Genomic DNA, 18,456 nt, shown 5'->3' with positions numbered 1-18,456 from the left:
GCCTTTTAGTTCCCCCCCAAAATGACAAACCCATGCATATGGGGTATCACTGTACTCAGGAGATGTTGCTGAACACATATTGGGGTGTCGTGTGACAGCGGCATATACCAGGAGCTGTAAATTCATACATAACATAGGTGTGTGGGGGAAAAATACACACAAAAGAATACTACTGCAAACTTTGAAAAAATTCTGGTGGTAAAATGTGTGCATGCAAAGAGTTAAAATACCAGCATTTAAAATACCCTGGTGTGTCTAGTTTTCAAAAATATATGGTTTTGTTGGGCACACTGAAATGGCCCGGCTCAAAGATGTACCAAATAGGGCATGGGCAGTGGATCCCCAAATGCCAAAGTTCAACATTGAAAAATGTGCATGTCCCAAATGTGGCCCTTTTGCCCCCAAACAGCCAGGCAAAATCATTCATGTGAGGTATCGCTGTACTCAGGAGATGTTGCTGAACACATATTGGGGTGTTTTGTGATAGTGACATATACCAGAACCTGTTTATTCATACCTGAAGTAAAATGTGTGTGACAAAACAAATGCAAAAAAATGACTACCACAAAGTTTGACAAATACTGGTGGTAGATATGGTGCATGGAAAGAGTTAAAATACTAGCATTTGAAATACCCTGGGGTGTCTAGTTTTCAAAAATATATGACTTTATTGGGCATACTGAAATGGCCCGGCTCAAAGATGTACCAAATAGGGCATGGGCAGTTGATCGCCAAACGTCAAAGTTCAACATTGAAAATGCGCATGCCCCAAATGTGGCCATTTTGCCCCCAAACAGCCAGGCAAAATCATTCATGTGAGGTATCGCTGTACTCAGGAGATGTTGGTAAACACATATTGGGGTGTTTTGTGATAGTGACATATACCAGAACCTGTTTATTCATACCTGAAGTAAACTGTGTGTGAAAAAACAAATGCAAACAAATTACTACCATAAAGTTTGACAAAGGCTGATGGTAGAAATAGTGCTTGGAAAGGGTTAAAATACTAGCATTTGGAATACCCTGGGCTGTCTAGTTTTCAAAAATATATGACTTGATGGGGTAAATTGCATTGGCCGGCTTCAAAGATACCCGAAATGGCACATGGGGGGAAGAATTACCAGATTTGGAAAAAATGGCTTTGAAATAGCAAAACGCTACCTGTACTTATTGCCCCATAATGTGTAGAAAAAAGCAAAAAAACATAAAAACATTGGGTATTTCTAAACTCAGGACAAATAGTAGAATCTATTTAGCAGTTTTTTTCATTACCTTTTATAGATGAGTAAAAGATTTTTCAACTAAAAGTTAGAAACAGTCATTTTTTTCTAAATGTTTCACCATATTTTATACTTTTTTTAATAGTAAATAATATGATACAATCAAAACAATGTCATCTAAAGAAAGCCCTTCTTGTCCTGAAAAAAACAATATATAATGTGTGTGGGTTCAGTAAACGGGAAAGAAGAAAATTACAGCTAAACACGAGCAGCGCAGAAATGTTAAAACGGCCATTGTCACGGAGGGGAAAAAAAGTAAAATCAACCTTTGTCACGAAGGGGTTAAAGGCTTTGTGTTGAGTTATACAGGCTGTACACTCACTACTTTACATTGTAGCCGAGTGTCATTTCTTCAGTGTTGTCACACGAAAAGATATAATAAAATATTTATATAAATATATGCATGGATGTGTACTTGTGTGTGTGAGTATGGATGTGTAATTGTGTGTGTGAGTATGGATGTGTAATTGTGTGTGTGAGCATGGATGTGTAATTGTGTGTGTGAGCATGGATGTGTAAGTGGGGTGAGATGGAGTGTGAGTATCACTGTGTATATTTTGTGTGTTTACATATGTTGTATGTTGGAGGGGGGCAAAGAAGGCACGGACCAGTTGTGTGGGGGCAATGATGGCACAGATTAGCTGTTGAAATTGGAGGTCGCGGGGGGTGGGTTGCATCAGGGCCCCGTGGTTTCTGGTCACGCCCCTAGCTGGGGTATAAGAGTGCCAGAGGGTCATAGGTAGGTAAGTATTTATGTGAAACGTAACAGTAAGTAAAATAAAAGATTTAAAGGGGATTTGAGATAGAATATTTATTATGTTATTCTCATTTTGGGCAGGGCAGAAGGAGAGGCCTTTTAAAGAAGCTGCTACAGTACTTGGAAGAATGCATCTACGCAAGAAGGGGAGGCCAATGCAAGATGTAATCGGCTAACTCAGGTCTGCAAAAAACAAAAAATACGTTGACAATTAGAAATGGGGCAGACATGCGCAGACCATGTCTCTATTCATGAATCAATACAACTAACACGTTTCACACACACACCATCTACAACACGTACGCCATCCTCATTTCAGGGAACATTAGCGGCTTGAGACTTGACATATTCACCTCGCCTTAATAGATTCTGATGACAACTGAAGCGATCAAAGCCATTGTCACTGTAAACTGGGCTTGTCACAGTATTTTCCAGTATAATATACATGCCGGAAGCCAGTAGTTCTGGTGGAACTGGTTCAACGAGCATAGAAGTCATGTTAGGTATGGGATAATGAGGAGTAAAATGCAGGGTGTCATGATGAAGAAATGTCAGTGCAGGAGATCAGGGAGCCATAATCTGGAAACTGTAGGATTAACAGTACAATTGTAGCAATTAGACCAAGCTGCATTACTATCCCCACTAACACCGGTGACACTGTCTGAACTTTTATTTCTGCCACAATATAGTCAGAAGTATATTTAAGAGATCACTAATTGGTATTAGCCAAGGTATTAGTAGGAAGTGCAGTGTAAATTGTTAATGCCCTATAAGTAAAAAAAATTATAATAATAATTAATGATAATATAAGATATGGAAAATTAAACCTGGATAGCAGAACCTGGATAGCAGAACCTGGATAGCAGAACCTGGATAGCAGAAGGCATATTGCTGATGTAATACCTAGCTTTCACCACTAGGTGTCACTAGAAAAATGGATATTTCTATCTCAGCCCAAGAGACAATGCGGTCTTTAGTTGAGGTTGATACCTTTTATTGAGCCAGCATAAAAAAGGGTGTAAAGTCACATATGCTTTTGGGGCCTCATGGGTCTCTTCTTCAAATGAAAGCTATGTTTTATAGTTATTTATTTAATACAGGTTAACATATTAGCTATTTCTAACACTATGAAAGTTCAACATGATAGGCTATTCCACTTATGGACAGCAGATGGCTAATGCTTGATTTTTTAAAACTTTTATCGCATTGAAAATCTTCGCCGTGTTTATGGCAAATTCGCTGTGTTTAAAGACTATTTTTTTTTCTTTAAAGGAGAATTGTTGTAGACAATGTTACTTAAAATATGGACAGCTTTCCTAAAGTATGTTAATGTATACCAAACTCATGGCATTTATAGCACGCACACGTACATATCAAAAGCCCACGTTATAGGTGTACTAGTGGGAGAAGCAATCCTGTCACTTTTCTTTGGAGTCGCATTATTCCTCCTCATTAAAGGGATTCTTCTCAAATTTGTTCAATCTGGCGGTTCTAAGGAGAAGTTCAAAATAGTGAAATAATTACATGTAGATTCTACAACATGTATTCACTTCATTGACATGAATTAGCCCTTGAATTAGATGTTTAAACATTTTTTTATTCCTTTTACGTGTATTTAAAAAGTCAGTTACAAATGTCCAAGGCATCTTATGAAACACACAATGTTACAGATCATGAGTATCAGAGGTCAGGTAGTACATGCAACATACCGTATATCTGTTTAATACGGTTATCAAATAATAGCCATATAGCATACAACCCAAGAGCACAGTTGCCTTGCCCACAGCTACATCGCGTGCGTGTATGCACATCAATCAGATCACATGTTCCATTTGCCGTTTTTGCTTTTTCCAACCTGACAGTCCCACTATTTAATTGGCTTGCAGCGTTAATATACTAAATCGAACCACGAACCATCAAAAAGAAATAACAAAATACGGTAAAACCATCAAAAATGCACCCTTCAGTTTCAAACCAAAATGCTCATCTGTAGTTTGTTCTGTATATAGATAATTGTTAATATTCATATCGTAGGTGTGCATTTTCTTAAATATACTATAGTGTTTTTCCTACAGTATAGATTGTAAGCTCACAAGGACGAGGCCCTCTTCTGCTTCAGATCTGCAATGACTTCACGCATCTAAGTCTCATTGGCAATTTTAATATTGTTGGTAATTGTCCCTCTCCCCTATTGTAAAAGCAAAATGGAATCTGTTGTTTCTCTCTAAATAAAATGTAATGTAATAATTACTTTAAATTCATTATTTCCTAAAAGTATGAAAAAAAACAGGAAAACAAAACCTGAATTATTAAATTTCACATCACACTATTTTAGTCTTTTCTCTCCGGCTTTGTTGCATTTTGTCATATGCTGGAACCTCTGCCATGTAAGGCGAGAGGCCGCTGGAGAAGTCGCTGTAGGATTGACCCTCGCTGAATGGTGGAGTTCCTGCTACATCTACTCATAGTTGCAAAGATTATATTGGCCTCCTACACATTATGAATTCACGTGTGGGGTTTCAAGTGAACGGTCAGCCCTTCCTTATTGCGTATCCTCCGTTTCTTGTACTGACTCCAAACACTACTCGTCAGAGACGCCGATCTAACGATTTAAATCGTGTCATCATGCAGAGTGATCTAAACCGTAGTTTGCGGTTGGCTTTTGTGTGGTTGGGTCATCTTGGAAGTTGTTTCGGTGAATGACATTCATCCTGCATTACTGAGTCTTGAAACGATTAATGGTAAAAAATGTACAAAACAAAGTTGGTGTTTTTATGACCTTTTTAACCTCGGTTAATAGGGAAGTGATGCAGCTCAAACTTAAATATTGTGGCTTAATGAGTAAGCCTGCAAAACTTCTGCTCATTCCATAAAAATGGTATATCTGGTTAACGCATAGTGATGACTGTCTCCGCTTGTTGTTCTGTCCGTGTTCCCCCATGAGCAGTAAATGCTAAAATTCTTCATCTTTTCATGCAATCATTTAGTTTGCTTTTGTAGAAGCCTTGGCTTCATTTTTTTAAGATGAAGTAAAGGCCTTTTTCATGAGAAAATACTAATGTGTTTCCATAAAACCCGCTCAGGCTTGTGAACATGAAGTTACACGCTATCACCAGAAGAAAGCATGGTTTCCTTATATTCTACACAGTGCCAGATTAAGACCACCCAGGGCCCTTAATCAACGCATGCTTACACACACACACATACACATACATACACACACACATACACACACACACACATATACACACACACACACACACACACACACGCACACACATATATTAAATCTGCTTACCTAACAAGCACCTGGCTCTAACTTCGTCAGAACGCGGTAGAAGCAGCATCGCTAATACATATCTCAGTAGAGCTGCATCATCCATAATGGCATTGGGGCCACGGGCACTCGGGGGGTCTCTAGGTCCATGCCTATTATGTCACTGATTCTACATGCCAGTGGAGACTGGTTATGGGTACCCTGAACACCAGATGGGTAAAGTTGCCCAGATCATGTTCCAAGAACCTCTTTAAGAAAGCTATAACCCAGTGGTTCTTAACCTGGGTTGGATCGAACACCAGGGGTTCGGTGAGTCAGTCTTGTGGGTTCGGCGGAGGTCAAGACACACACCCGACAATGACATGAGAGTGGCACTTGCCAAGGTAAAGCCACGCATTTCTGAACTGGTCTCTGAAAGGCAACAGCAGAAGTTGCACTGATTTGCAATAAATATTCATTATTATGGTTTTGTTTTTGTGTGAAAATCATGTTTTAATATTTTAATGGTTTTGTTCTTTGTTCTTAATGGTTTTGTTCATTTTGTGCACCTATGTATAAAAATATACCTATGTATAAATATATACCTAAATATATACCTATGTTTTGAATTTGAATAAATCATATTTTATTTTTCAAATTAAGAAGGGTTCAGTGAATGCGCATATGAAACTGGTGGGGGTCATTACCTCCAACAAGGTTAAGAACCACTGCTATAACCACTGAGTAACTAGGAAAGACTAAAGCGTAAAGCTTTTACACGTACATTGCTGCATCTAAAGGTTTAATAGTGTTTCTGACATTCTACTTACTTGGAATTGCATTTGTTTTTTCTTTCAAGCAATGTTTCACTGTCGCTTCATCCAGTAGCCAATGGCTTAGAAAGGGAATAGAAAGTATAAAAAAATAAAATACATCTTTCAGCTTATGGAGACACGCCACATGCCAGAGGAAAGATATTTTCTGTTGATGATGTAAAGTAATTGGGTTGGGTAATTCTGACATAAGACGTTTCAGGTTCTTGTATGTGTTTTATAATTATTAGTATCCAGGGTTATAAGAAGTCTCCCAAAAAGGACTTCAGTAAGAAGAAACCTCATGGTTAACGACCTGGTAGACCTCTTGCAATGTCTGTGGACAGGTAGATTTAACCCCTTAATGACAAAACCCTTATATATACGGGCTCAAAATGCATTGTTTTCAATGGGTTTAGGGACCGCCCATTGTCCTTAAGGGGTTAAGTTATACTTGGCCATGAGGTTATGGTTGAGTTGATTATCTTCATTTGGAAACTATATCATTATGTAACCATTTTTTTTTTTGGAAAGAAGACTTTTTCCCTACTGCACCTCAAGAACCTACTTATCCAGAGAGCACCCAACCATAGACCATGGCTACCGTTACACTCGGGTTATTTAGCATAAACACAGCTTGCCCTCGGTTGGTTCATTAGGTTGGGTGCCTGAAGATGAGTTGAAAATGATTTTTTTCTTGCATGAGAAGCTCCCCAGGGTTGGTCGTCCACAAAGCTCAGTGAATTCAGTGAGTTGAAATGTCGTGCCCTCCCCCCGCAAACTCCTAGTTTAGTGAATATCCGCCTCAGTTATGTGAATTAGTTCCGTATTTGAGAAATATGTTCCCCGTAACCTGGTACAGTTAAAGATTTATCATTTAACAATTTTAAATTAATTTATATGAAGGCAAAGGTAGTATTTTTGGGTCAGGTGTGGATGTAATTCTATGGATATGGTTGTTCTGTTCTTGAAATAAAATTCTTCATATGTCTACAAAGCATTTTTGTATTTCATTTTTCTTTCATTGCAGAATAATCTAAAACTAGATGGTCAGAGATTTAGATGTAATGTCAGGAAGTTCTGCTTTACCGAAAAATTGGTTTTATTTTACCGGGAAATAAATGAAACAGCCTCCCAGCAGAAGTGGTAGAGGCTAACACAGTGAGGGGATTTAAACATGCATGGGATGGGCACATGGCTCCAGAATCAAGATCAAGGACTGATTAAGATCTGAATCACTCTGTCACCAAAATGGGCAGACTAGATGAACCCAACGGTTCTCATCAGCCGTCAAATTATGTTTCTGTGTTATGCGGTTTGGATTCTATTTTATTAAAACGAATAACATTTGAAAGTAGTGTGGAAGCTTGTAAGGGGCAGAATATGGCCCGCTGAGAAAATAAAAACGTACGTATATATATATATATATATATATATATATAAATATATATAGATCAGTAGCTGGCAAAGGGACTCAGAAAAGGGATCCCATTGGTTAACCAACCTACCAATGGCTATACAGCATTGTCAAAAGAACTGCATGTGGGTTTGTGGAAATAATGGCTGTTCAATATATAAAAATTGGTCATGAATGAGATGTTTGTATTGAAAATCTTCATACAAAACTCCAATGAATCATTTTTTTGGGGGTGATCGTTCCTTTAAAGAAATGGCGGATGCAAATAGTTCTGTCTGGAGGACAATAAGGAAGTCATTTTGGGGACTTTGTATTAGAAGTCCTCAATCGCCCAGAGTGATGAGTTTCGTTCACACCCCGGATTATCCGTTTGCTGGAATGTGAATAGGACAAAGATCCGTCCGCTGACGGCGGGTGCAGCAGCAGCAATCACTGCGTTTAAGGTTTACCTGCATTCCGGTGCAAAGAATCTTCAGGGTTTTGTAACAGGAAGGATCTCATTTCCCAAAATAAATACACTTTATACACGAATGCACTCAAAGTATGAGACATGCGAGTTCCCAGAATCTCTATGCGGAGAATGTTTTACGCTCTCCAAGTTAAATTTCAGACTTTCAGTGCTTTGATATTAACACATTTCATGGGAGATACATTTATTTTAATCTGGAGAGAAGTGAATAGCAATGGGCATTTGAATGTACACTATATGGACAAAAGTATTGAGACACCTGACCATTACATCAACAAGGACTTTGATGACATCACATTCTAAATACATAGTAGTTGCCCCCCCCCGGCAGCTATAAGAGCTTCCACTCTTCTGGGAAGGCTTTCCACAAGATTGTGGAGGAAAATCAGGGTGTCAGCAGGAGCCAGTATTCGGGGCCTCACCCCAGAGGTGCTGGCTGGGCAGAGATCGCTCCTCACTAGCCCGCTCCACTGGGGTGATGATAGGAGAGCTACTTCTTCTGCTGGGTGGCTTTTCCACTTATCTTCTACCCTCTCTCCAAAGTAAAGCTTCAGTATATCTAAACCTCTAGTTTTAGGTTCGGAACTCTCTTCTAACGTTTCTTCTTTGAAACAAGTGTCCCCTCCTGCCCCTACTCTCTTTAAGTATCATGCTGTTTCCATCACATCTGCCCACTCTCTTCTTTCCTCAAAGTTCTACATATTGAGTCTTTCTTGATATTTTTCACCCTAGAAAAAACATTCACCATAGACAGAGGGATCTTCAACAGGTGCTGCTGATGGACAGGGGGACACACAAAAACAATTTATGGTTGATTAAGGAAAAATGAAAAAGAAATCAAAATATTAACAGATGCTCTGTTCCATTAATGCGTTTTTTATTTGAAACAATGAAGCGGAGTTCAGGTGAACAGCAAACAAGTGACTCATTTAGAGTTAAAAGATGTTTTATTGTTTGACGCATAATTAGCAGTGACACACAAAGTACAAACGTTTCAGGGCCATCTGTTGGATCATTTGCCGCCGTAGCCTCCCTTTAAAGATGCTGTCCCACTAAAAACGAATTGCACTCTTTTACGTTACGCAAATAAATCACAGCTGTTCTATCTATTGTTTGATTTAAAGGTTAATTAAGCAACAATTAGACTTTTAAGAGGTCTTTACAGTTTCCCAGAAACATTTTACACAATTAAGAAATATTATTTTGGGGACGGGTTTGGGTATTCAGCAGGACTAGGACTGATGTTTCTAACTCTAACAAAAGTGGTAAATTCAACATAGTAGGTGGAACAGCACCTTTAACCTTTCTAATAGCAGGCTGTATGCTCAAGTATTTGTGACACACAAAGGTTTGCACATAGCAGTTAATACATAACATAGCCAGTCATTACAAACATTTGATCATCACCGACACCACAGGAGACCCATTAATGGTGTCCAGAGAAGGCTTTAAATGCGGTGCAGTCCCACTGATTCAGCTCCTTGGTAAGCATTATAGCCATAAAAATAAGGCAGGACTCGTCAAACGTAGGGTACTTGGCGGGCAAAGCAATATACGGCCATATAGTGTGCCGGAATCCCCAATATTTATGCCTTAGATAGGTTTTTTGGTAGTCGCTGAATTCTTGCTTTGTTTTATGTATCAGTAACGTCTTACTTCCATCTTCTCTGAGATAAAGATTTTAACACCTATAAAAACATCACTCATTGCAGGGTGTTAACATAGTAATTAGATCTCTTCATTAAAGCATTCGTCACCTGAGCAGCACGGAACATTAATACACTGCCATAAAAGAGGACTAGAATGTTATGATTAAAAAGGGATTATGGTGCAATGCTTGAAAACTGGTTTTATTGCAATAGCAACCAATGGAATGTCGATGATGACCGGATAACTTGGTTGCTTGCCATTATCACTTAGAAATCTTTGCGTCCGAATCATCTTGATTTTTTTTTTCTAAACCCACCATTTTAAGATTGTGACATTTTGGTGATCTGTTCACTTTAAATGGGTAAGCTTTGGGAAACGATATGTTGCAGTGAACATGAAATAATGGTCGCCCTGCAGTATGACGACAGGTTAGATGTGTCCTGTGTTAACATGAGGTTTGGTCACCAAATATTAATTACAATAAAGTTTAGAAAGTGCCACTAAGAGACGTTGGCACCAGGGCCGTCTTTAATCATAGTCGGGTACAGGGCAAGCAGTGCCAGTCTCCCAGAAGCCTCTGGTGGGGTAATGCGGTGCAGCCACCAGCACAGACATCTACCCCTGGGGTAGCTTCCCTTTTTGGTCCTTGTTAAAAGGTATTAGCAAGACAGCGATACAAGATCTGGATTACAGGGGCATAATACTTAATTAGCCATTTTACTCAAACTTCATGAAAATGTGTTATTGATGATTTATTCAAAGATGATAATGACAACTCCAAATTATCACAACATTACAATGACCATCGCAGAGAGCTTCAGCCAGTATGTTAGCACTTTTTTTAATTTAAGCAAATAAAATATCAGAAGGCAGATCGTGGCGTGATATTCCTCTTGTGTTTCGTGGAATCACGGTTCCGTGGCGTATTTCTGAGCCTAACAATGTGCAGAACTTCTAGGGCAGTATATTTGCTGATTGCTACTTAAATGATGTGTCACAACAACCAGCTAAGACACTGCCAAAGAAACACTCACAGACACCATATGCATCCGGAACGCTTTCCTTTTCCAGTCCTCCTCTTCCAATGAGTTGATCCTAAAACGGGGAAATAAAATGACATCGTACCTTCTATCTCCATCCGGCTGCCAGGACGTGAATCATGTTCACTTGTGGGTGGCACGGAGAGATTGTTCCGGATGGGTCATTGTTGGGTCTTTTCCTATGAAAAATCAGAAACACATGAACAATGCACAAAGTATGTCTTGAAGAACTGCAGCCCTTGTATCCATGGGTTCAAGAACACTGTACCTAAATCAGGGATTTGGGGAAACTATACTTTTAAAAGGGATGTAGCACCAAAAAAAAAAAAAAAAAAGTTTTTTTGGAGGAGCAACTAGGGGGTATTACACATGATGAGTTCTCTCTCTTTGAAACATTAGTACAGCTTATTTAGCTTTGAGATTTGTATCAGGGTGCTATGCAGCCAAGGTGATAGTTCGCTTATTAGAAGTGGAATACCTATAGTTCTTATAACCTTATCAGGCCACATTAAAAAAGCTCCTCTAAGACACAGTGTGCCGATAATATATAAAGCCTCTACTTCAGGAGTAGAAATAGCTTTTAAATGAGACATCGGTGGGTGTATTCCTGGGTTCTTCAGAAGGAAAGAATCTACAAAATTCTCATACTTCACCCCAAAGAGACATACCCAGGGGGTTTCCCCAAAAAATCAGTAATAGAAGGGGAATAGACATCATTGCCACAAGATACATCATCAAGGTGTCCTGCTTTACTATGCCACGACAACAGAGAATGTAAATCTGGACACGCGCTTTTATTGATAAAAACGACTCTAAAGATGTATCCCTCACTTCCCAACTATACCATATTCACAAAAGCATTACGTTTGTCTATCTGGCGCACGGTATATCTGCGCATGCATGCCAGACACAGGTGCCGTCACTAGGGGTATCTGCTGTTGGTACACCGCGTATAAATACTAACATTACCTTTTAAACTAAACTTCACACGATTTTTATTGGCGCGGTAGGCTACACTCGACACCATGAAGTATATAATGAATTATTAATATAAATTACAAATCATCATCACAGTCACATTTATTAAGACATACAGATGAAGTTTCCACAAAATTAGGTATCAGGAACTAATCGACCAACTCATAAGACTAGCAGTTATTTGCAGTCATCGTGGTCAGTCCTCGATGGATCAACTCAATGAGTCTCAGAATATATAACAGTATAAAAAAGAAAGCCAATCTTGTAGTAAAGTAGAATATAACTGAAGGGAAAATAAAATGCAGTCGCCTGGATTAAACACTCAAAAGGAGGAATACGCACAACCACAGAACCCTATGATCTATGTTCCATAACCTGAATCAAGCAGAAGTAGATCCAAAAAACTAAAAAGAAAGTCCAGAGAGGGTTGCTTTTGATGAGTTTCACTCTTCACAGTCTAAGACTTCTTCAAGAGATGTTAATTAGTCGTTTACCTGCTTGATTCCCATCCACGTAATCGAAGAGGTCCCAGTAAAATGCGTAGAAAAAGACACTAAACCTCACGACGTAACGGACCAGCCATTATGATGGTCATGGGTTTTTTTTCGCTCTGGCAGCCATGTATCTACTGAATCTGTACAGATCGTCATCCGGTTACTAGGAGATCAACGGAGACCGTACTCGGAATCATTAGGATAAAGAATAAAGAACTAATCTTAAGTAAAGATAAGTAAAGATCGATCACTATGAGCACAACACCTAACGAGTCTTCTGAGTGTAATAACACGCTGCGCAGTATTGATTATATTTACATTCTACATGATCAATGTATTTTTTATTGTTTTTCGTAAAGTAGTCTGTATTTAATCTTCAATGGAAATATTTTGTTCTATTCAGACGACCAGGCACTTGGGTGAAATAAATTGACTTACTGTTTAGGAGCAAAATCCGTAATCCATTTGTTACACGTCAGAGAGCTTGTGATTCCATTCCTTCATCTTCCGTATAAATGTTGTTTTCCTGGTGACCCGTGCAAAACCCATGCCGTTATCCCGATCGCACAAACGCTTTCACGATCCGGGCAGGTAAACGGAAAAGCTGAGAAAACAGTACAACAGAAACATACTAAATTCCGCTCAAAGACCTCAAATATATATATATATATATATATATATATATATATTACTATTTTTTGGAAAACAAACAGTTTAGTAAAGCATTGCCATTGTATATAAATTGGATTTACATAAGTAGAGCATCCTTATGATGTACAAAAAGATTCTTCTCTGTAACGTCATGTGACACCTGTGCCGGTGAAGTCCTATACATGACAATATCCCCACAGCCCCGATATCAGCTGAAATGCCGCATTTACTGCTTTTAGAATAGTTACCCACAGTTTATATCTTCATTTTATCAATCATTGTTTTAGAAATATTTAATATTTCCTCCCTGAACCAAACAATCAGCAACTGAAGAGGTATAACAATGGGGAGGAATAATCACGCAGATCCTAATAACAGGACATTTAATGTTCTGCCTCCTCTGCTGAACGTAACACTTATCACTAAATATAATATTACAAACACAGCGTCTAGTACTGCTGAATGTTCAATTATGTACTGTACTAAGTTGTAAAAGTCAGGCTCGGCAGTCACAGACCAGCTCCAGGAGTAGTTTTTTGTTAAATATATTGAGAATCGAGTTATTCCCGCATAGTCCTCATATACGCTTCAGTTTAGTGAATACCATATACTGATCACAGCGTTGATTCCATAGCATCCCAGCCACAACTTATTAGCAGTAAGATCCCTAGGTACCAAGCCAGTCCTAAACCAAACGGCACCCTAGACAAGGACTCTCCAGTGCCCCCCGACTTGAGAGTACAATGAGGGGCACTTACAAGCCAGAAATAAATCAGTTATTTATGCCACAATACCCTGTAGAGAACCTGCCTCCTGGTCCTTAATTTCTTGGAAAATAAAGAGTTAAGTAATTAGCTCAGAACTTGCCTCTTTGCAACCCTAGGCCTGACACCCCCTGATTCAGGCACCCTAGGCAGTTGCCGGTGACGCCTGATACTAAGACCAGCCCTAGAAATAGAACAGTCATGAAATAAATATCTCTCTCTCTCTCTCTCTATCTAAATATACTATATTTCCTAATGGAAGAAACTGAGCTTATTGGGTCAGTAAATACTTCTCCTTGCGACAATGGCAAATATTTACAAGGGTGCAGAAGCTTTCAACCCAAGGGCGTTTTATAAGCGGGTTTGGTCTATAAATTGGTCACAATTATTTCTCTAATGACGTTCCAGTCACCTCCCTTCCTTTATTGCAAGACACCTGATGTACACCGATGAATCCTTTCAAAGGAATTCCATGTAATGCAGCCAATAAAGACATGCGCCATATTGGTTCTATGCGTAGCAGGTCTGTCACCTTACCCTTTAAATTGCAAAACATACAATAACAGTATTGATAATTCAGCATTTTTTTCCAACAGACGAAACAAGGTTAACGTTGGTTTAGACATTAAACCTTTTCCATGTAGTTAGCTGAAAGGTTATTACTTCTATGAAAAAACATTTTTGCCTTTTTGGGAGAAATAGGGTATCAACACACGGCACCATATACCAATAATAATAACATAACTCCACCGAGTAAGCTAGGGAAGGGCTGCCCAACATTGTACAAGAAAAACTCCCATGTCGGAGCTTCCCAAAACTATATTTTTAAGTATACCTCAGCCAGTCCTATTCTTTACCCTGCAATAGTCAGCTCTTAGGAAACCCTTTCCGAATACTACGCTACAAAAGCAGAAAACTGCGCCTAATGCATGGTATTATTCACCTTTGCCTTCGGAAACCCATCAGCCGCCTTCACCTATGTCAAAAAGCCTAGGCTCCATCCCATTCCGGGCGATAACCCCGAACCCAAATGTTAGGACAGAGGGCATTAGGAGCGAGTGCATGCAAAACCTGTGTATCGCATGTGCATGCACGCTATACATGTTAATGACGCCTGTCAAAAGGCAGAAGCTGTTGGTAAAAATTGATACTTATCCCCCCCCAAAAAAATAAAAAATTGTACATTATTAGTGCTTTACCAAGAAAACAGAAAGAAAGGATAGCGTGTATATGCGTGCCTGCGTGTGCGTATATAATGGTTGGATCATACAAATTGTTCAATATGCTTTATTATACACTAAAAGTCTGACCGGTAATATCAAAACTGACATGAATACCTAATATAACTGCATTGTTCCCTTCATAATAATCTCACTGCAAGGTGACGTTTCCATTTGAAGTACATAAACTATCTATGAAGCAATAACATTCTGAGACAATGTGTGCAGTTTAAAGGAAAATCTGCATCCCTCAATAGCATTCAATAAGTAAATTTCATTTCCAGTAGTCAGTGACTTAGACTTTTCCATTGTAACTATAAATAACGCGCTTCTCAGTCGTATCAATTTGCGGTCCTAGAAGTCACTAGAAGTGACAGAAAAAAGTTAATTGTTATGTCAGTATGACAGTGCTGTACCCATAGGAAGTAAAAGCGATCCCTTTCGGTAAAATAAGGAACTGAATGGGTTAAAGTGTGCAAGAATAACATGTATGCGCTAAGCTATATCATACAGAGCCTCGGAACACAACGAAAGCGCACAACACATAGCAAATCTGAAATATTTATGTATATAAAAGATCTAAAGGACGCGATATGGGCAAAAAAAAAAAAAAAAAAAAAAAAGTTGTTCTGCGACTAACAAGCCGCTTGACCTGCCATTCCCGTGTGTTAAAGCACCGTATCTTTTGTATAAATGATACATTTTCTCTGAAGACGGGTTAGTTTAATAAACGTATTGCTTGTCGATAGCATTCATCGGTTATTCCTGCCCACCTTGCTTACACAGGGGTCTATCACATTAAATGTCCCTGATACTAGACCATGTTAAACAGCCATATACATAAAGATGTAAAGAGTAGAGTATTTTCACAGCAGAAACCTACCCAATTCTGTAACACAGAGAGGAACCCTAAAAGATTACCAGAAACCTACCCGACTCTTTAACGACACACAGAAGCGTCCTAGCAGATTATCTGGATTACTTTTTTATCCTTCGTTTTTGTTGATAACTTTACTAAAAACGCCATTTTGTCAAATTATATATCTCAACTCCAGTGTTTACTTCTATTCGTGAAATGATTGTAATTCCGTGTCTCGTTATATAGATTTAATTGCTGGTTCGTTCTCTCTGCAGCGCCGGCACTTGGTTGCACTCTTTTCCTTTAAAAAGCATATCCGTGTGTCAGGTTTCCTACACATGGTTTGCGTGTTTGTAAAACACGCCAGATTTAGATTATCCGGATTACCAGAAATCCACCCGATTCTGTAATGACATATAAATAAACCGTACAAGATTACCAGAAATCTGCGGGATTCCATAATGACATACAGAAGAGTTATACTCCATACCCCAAACTACCAGAAATCCACCCGATTCTGTAATGACATACAAATAAATTCCATTAGATTATCTAGATTACCAGAAATCTACCCGATTCCATAATGACATACAGAAGAATTATACTAGATTACCCAAACTAGCAGAAACCCACCTCGTTCTGTAATGACATACAGAGGGATCGTGGTGGACTACCTGGAATTTCCAGACCATGCGCGGTGAAGCGGTGGCATATCCAGATGCAACGATCACTTCTGCTATCGGTGTCTCACTCAACAATGCAAACTCGTACCAGCTGCGAGTATCTATCTATAATCTTATTATATATAGCCGCATGTCACGAGTACCTAGCGTTGGCCACACCTGTGGACGAGCGTTACACCCTCAGGTGGACGGGAACAGAGAATTAGCTCACTGAGTCACCGGCAAAACTGAAAGACAAGAACCGGCGCTTATCAGCAGGTGCAGAGAGACACCTCGACAATAAAGCTGGCGACAAACACGTAGCACGCCGGTGGGAACCGGACAGGAATCTCCCGGGCCGCCATGTTGGCTTAACCTTCTACTCTCAGCCGACCCTACGGAAACATTGTCTCGACTTTGTCTTTATTTATCATGACATCTTCTACAAACATGGAACAGGGAGGATTTGTGAACCGAAGTAGGGAAAACATTGATACAAATGCTTTACCATTTCCATGTCCCTTTAACTTGATCTCAGGTAGTTGACAAACACCCTCCGTGACAGGAGACAGGTAGGGGAGGAGCTGGTCACCTGAGGTAAAGCCCGGGACAGAGATAGCGCCGGTTACACTAAGCAGGTATAAAAAGTTGGTATAAACCTGTAAGGTGCGGCCGATACAGAAACATCATGATCGTTTTAGCGAGGGACAGCCAGGGTCAGATTCCTCAGCCGTCACGTGACACCCCTCCCTATGGCTAATTTCAGACATTTACATCATAGAAAGGCATAAACACAAAGGTATGAGGAAGCCGCGTACCGTCCCGGCACTGCGAGGGTGTGTAGAGCCCCGGCAGCCCTTTTGCTGCAGGGCAGCTCAACCATCACATGAGGCTGGCGAGTGTTAATCCTTTTAGAGCAAGTGGGGCAAGTTAACACTTCAAAGCTTACTTATCGCCAGCACTCGAAGGGTTAATACAGGTAGGTATACAACACGCATGGCGCCGCCATATTCCGCAGCGGTGTACAACTGCTAAACAGGACATAAATACTGCATCACATAAAAAAATTGGTCTTACGAAAACCAAATAGCAAGACTCTGACCAAACAAGCTAAAAACATAAGAAATCTGATTATATTATTCATATTCCATGGCTGGAGGAGAGTTTGTTTTGTTCATAGGGTGGGATAGATTTTCTGTAGGGTTTATGTGCTTGGCATACAGGCGATTAATCAGTGTTTTGAGATATTCAGTAAACAAATCTCCTTCTACCTGAACCTGGACCACCTTTAACGCCCAACAGAGAAAACCATCATCATTGAACTAACAATTCACAAAAACGCGAAACAAACAAAAAGCACTTAGTTGCCCTCAAATCCCAGGCATTAATAGACCCCCCATGTTTAATTCACATGCTGATTTACGGGAAAACTTCATAATCTAAAACTAGAGGGTCTGAGATTTAAATGTAATGTACAAAAGTTTACTTCCCCCAGAGGGTGGTTAATAAATGGAACAGCCTCCCATCAGAAGTGGTAGAGGCTAATACAGTGAGGAAATTTAAACACGCATGCGTTACACCCACCGTGTAAGCGTCCTAAAATAGTGAGACCTATACACCAGAGTTCACAGTATGTTGGTTTAATATTAACGATGGATGGGCTTTGGTGTAAAAAATCATACATTAGGACTTTTTCAAGCACACAACACACGGCCGGCTTATTCTGCAGTGAATAACCGGGAGAAAGTGGTTTTATCCCCGTCGGCAGATCCTTGCTGCATTATAACAGATGCCGGGGCCTCATGATGAACGCTTGATGCAAGAACAGCACTTTTCGCTGCTGCAGTGAAGAAAAAAAAAATGGTGCAGCGGCATCAATGCGAGTCCGAGAGGCATCGGCGACCGGGAGAGGACTCTGCGAGGCATCTTCGGCAACCCTCTGATCAGAAGGCTGGGGAAATCCGGCAGAACAAGGCCCCAGATGCCTCCCAACCCCCTTCTGGCAGACAGCTCAGGCATGCCTGGACAAGCCTCGACACATCTAGGAAATTCCCCTTTGCTAACTTTCAGGGCACGGGAGAAGATATTATTGCTGCAGTGACCAATCCAAAGTCACCTTGTGCCCCGCTCGCCCCAAAGCCCCTGAC

General features: G+C 39.8%; 1 long non-coding RNA gene across 1 annotated transcript; it reads right to left on the bottom strand.

Moving 5' to 3' along the window:
• Positions 1–5,843: 5,843 nt before the first annotated feature.
• LOC128470417 (uncharacterized) lies at positions 5,844–6,018 on the bottom strand. The gene is made up of 2 exons (XR_008346027.1): positions 5,911–6,018; positions 5,844–5,880 (listed from the first exon to the last, which is right to left on the bottom strand). It is a non-coding gene; the product is annotated as an uncharacterized LOC128470417 (long non-coding RNA).
• Positions 6,019–18,456: the final 12,438 nt, after the last annotated feature.

Source organism: Spea bombifrons, chromosome 12 (genome assembly GCF_027358695.1).
Source record: "Spea bombifrons isolate aSpeBom1 chromosome 12, aSpeBom1.2.pri, whole genome shotgun sequence".
Taxonomy (NCBI): domain Eukaryota; kingdom Metazoa; phylum Chordata; class Amphibia; order Anura; family Pelobatidae; genus Spea; species Spea bombifrons.
The sequence above is the reverse complement of the archived record's forward strand: the minus strand, read 5'-3'. Positions and strand labels throughout refer to the sequence as shown.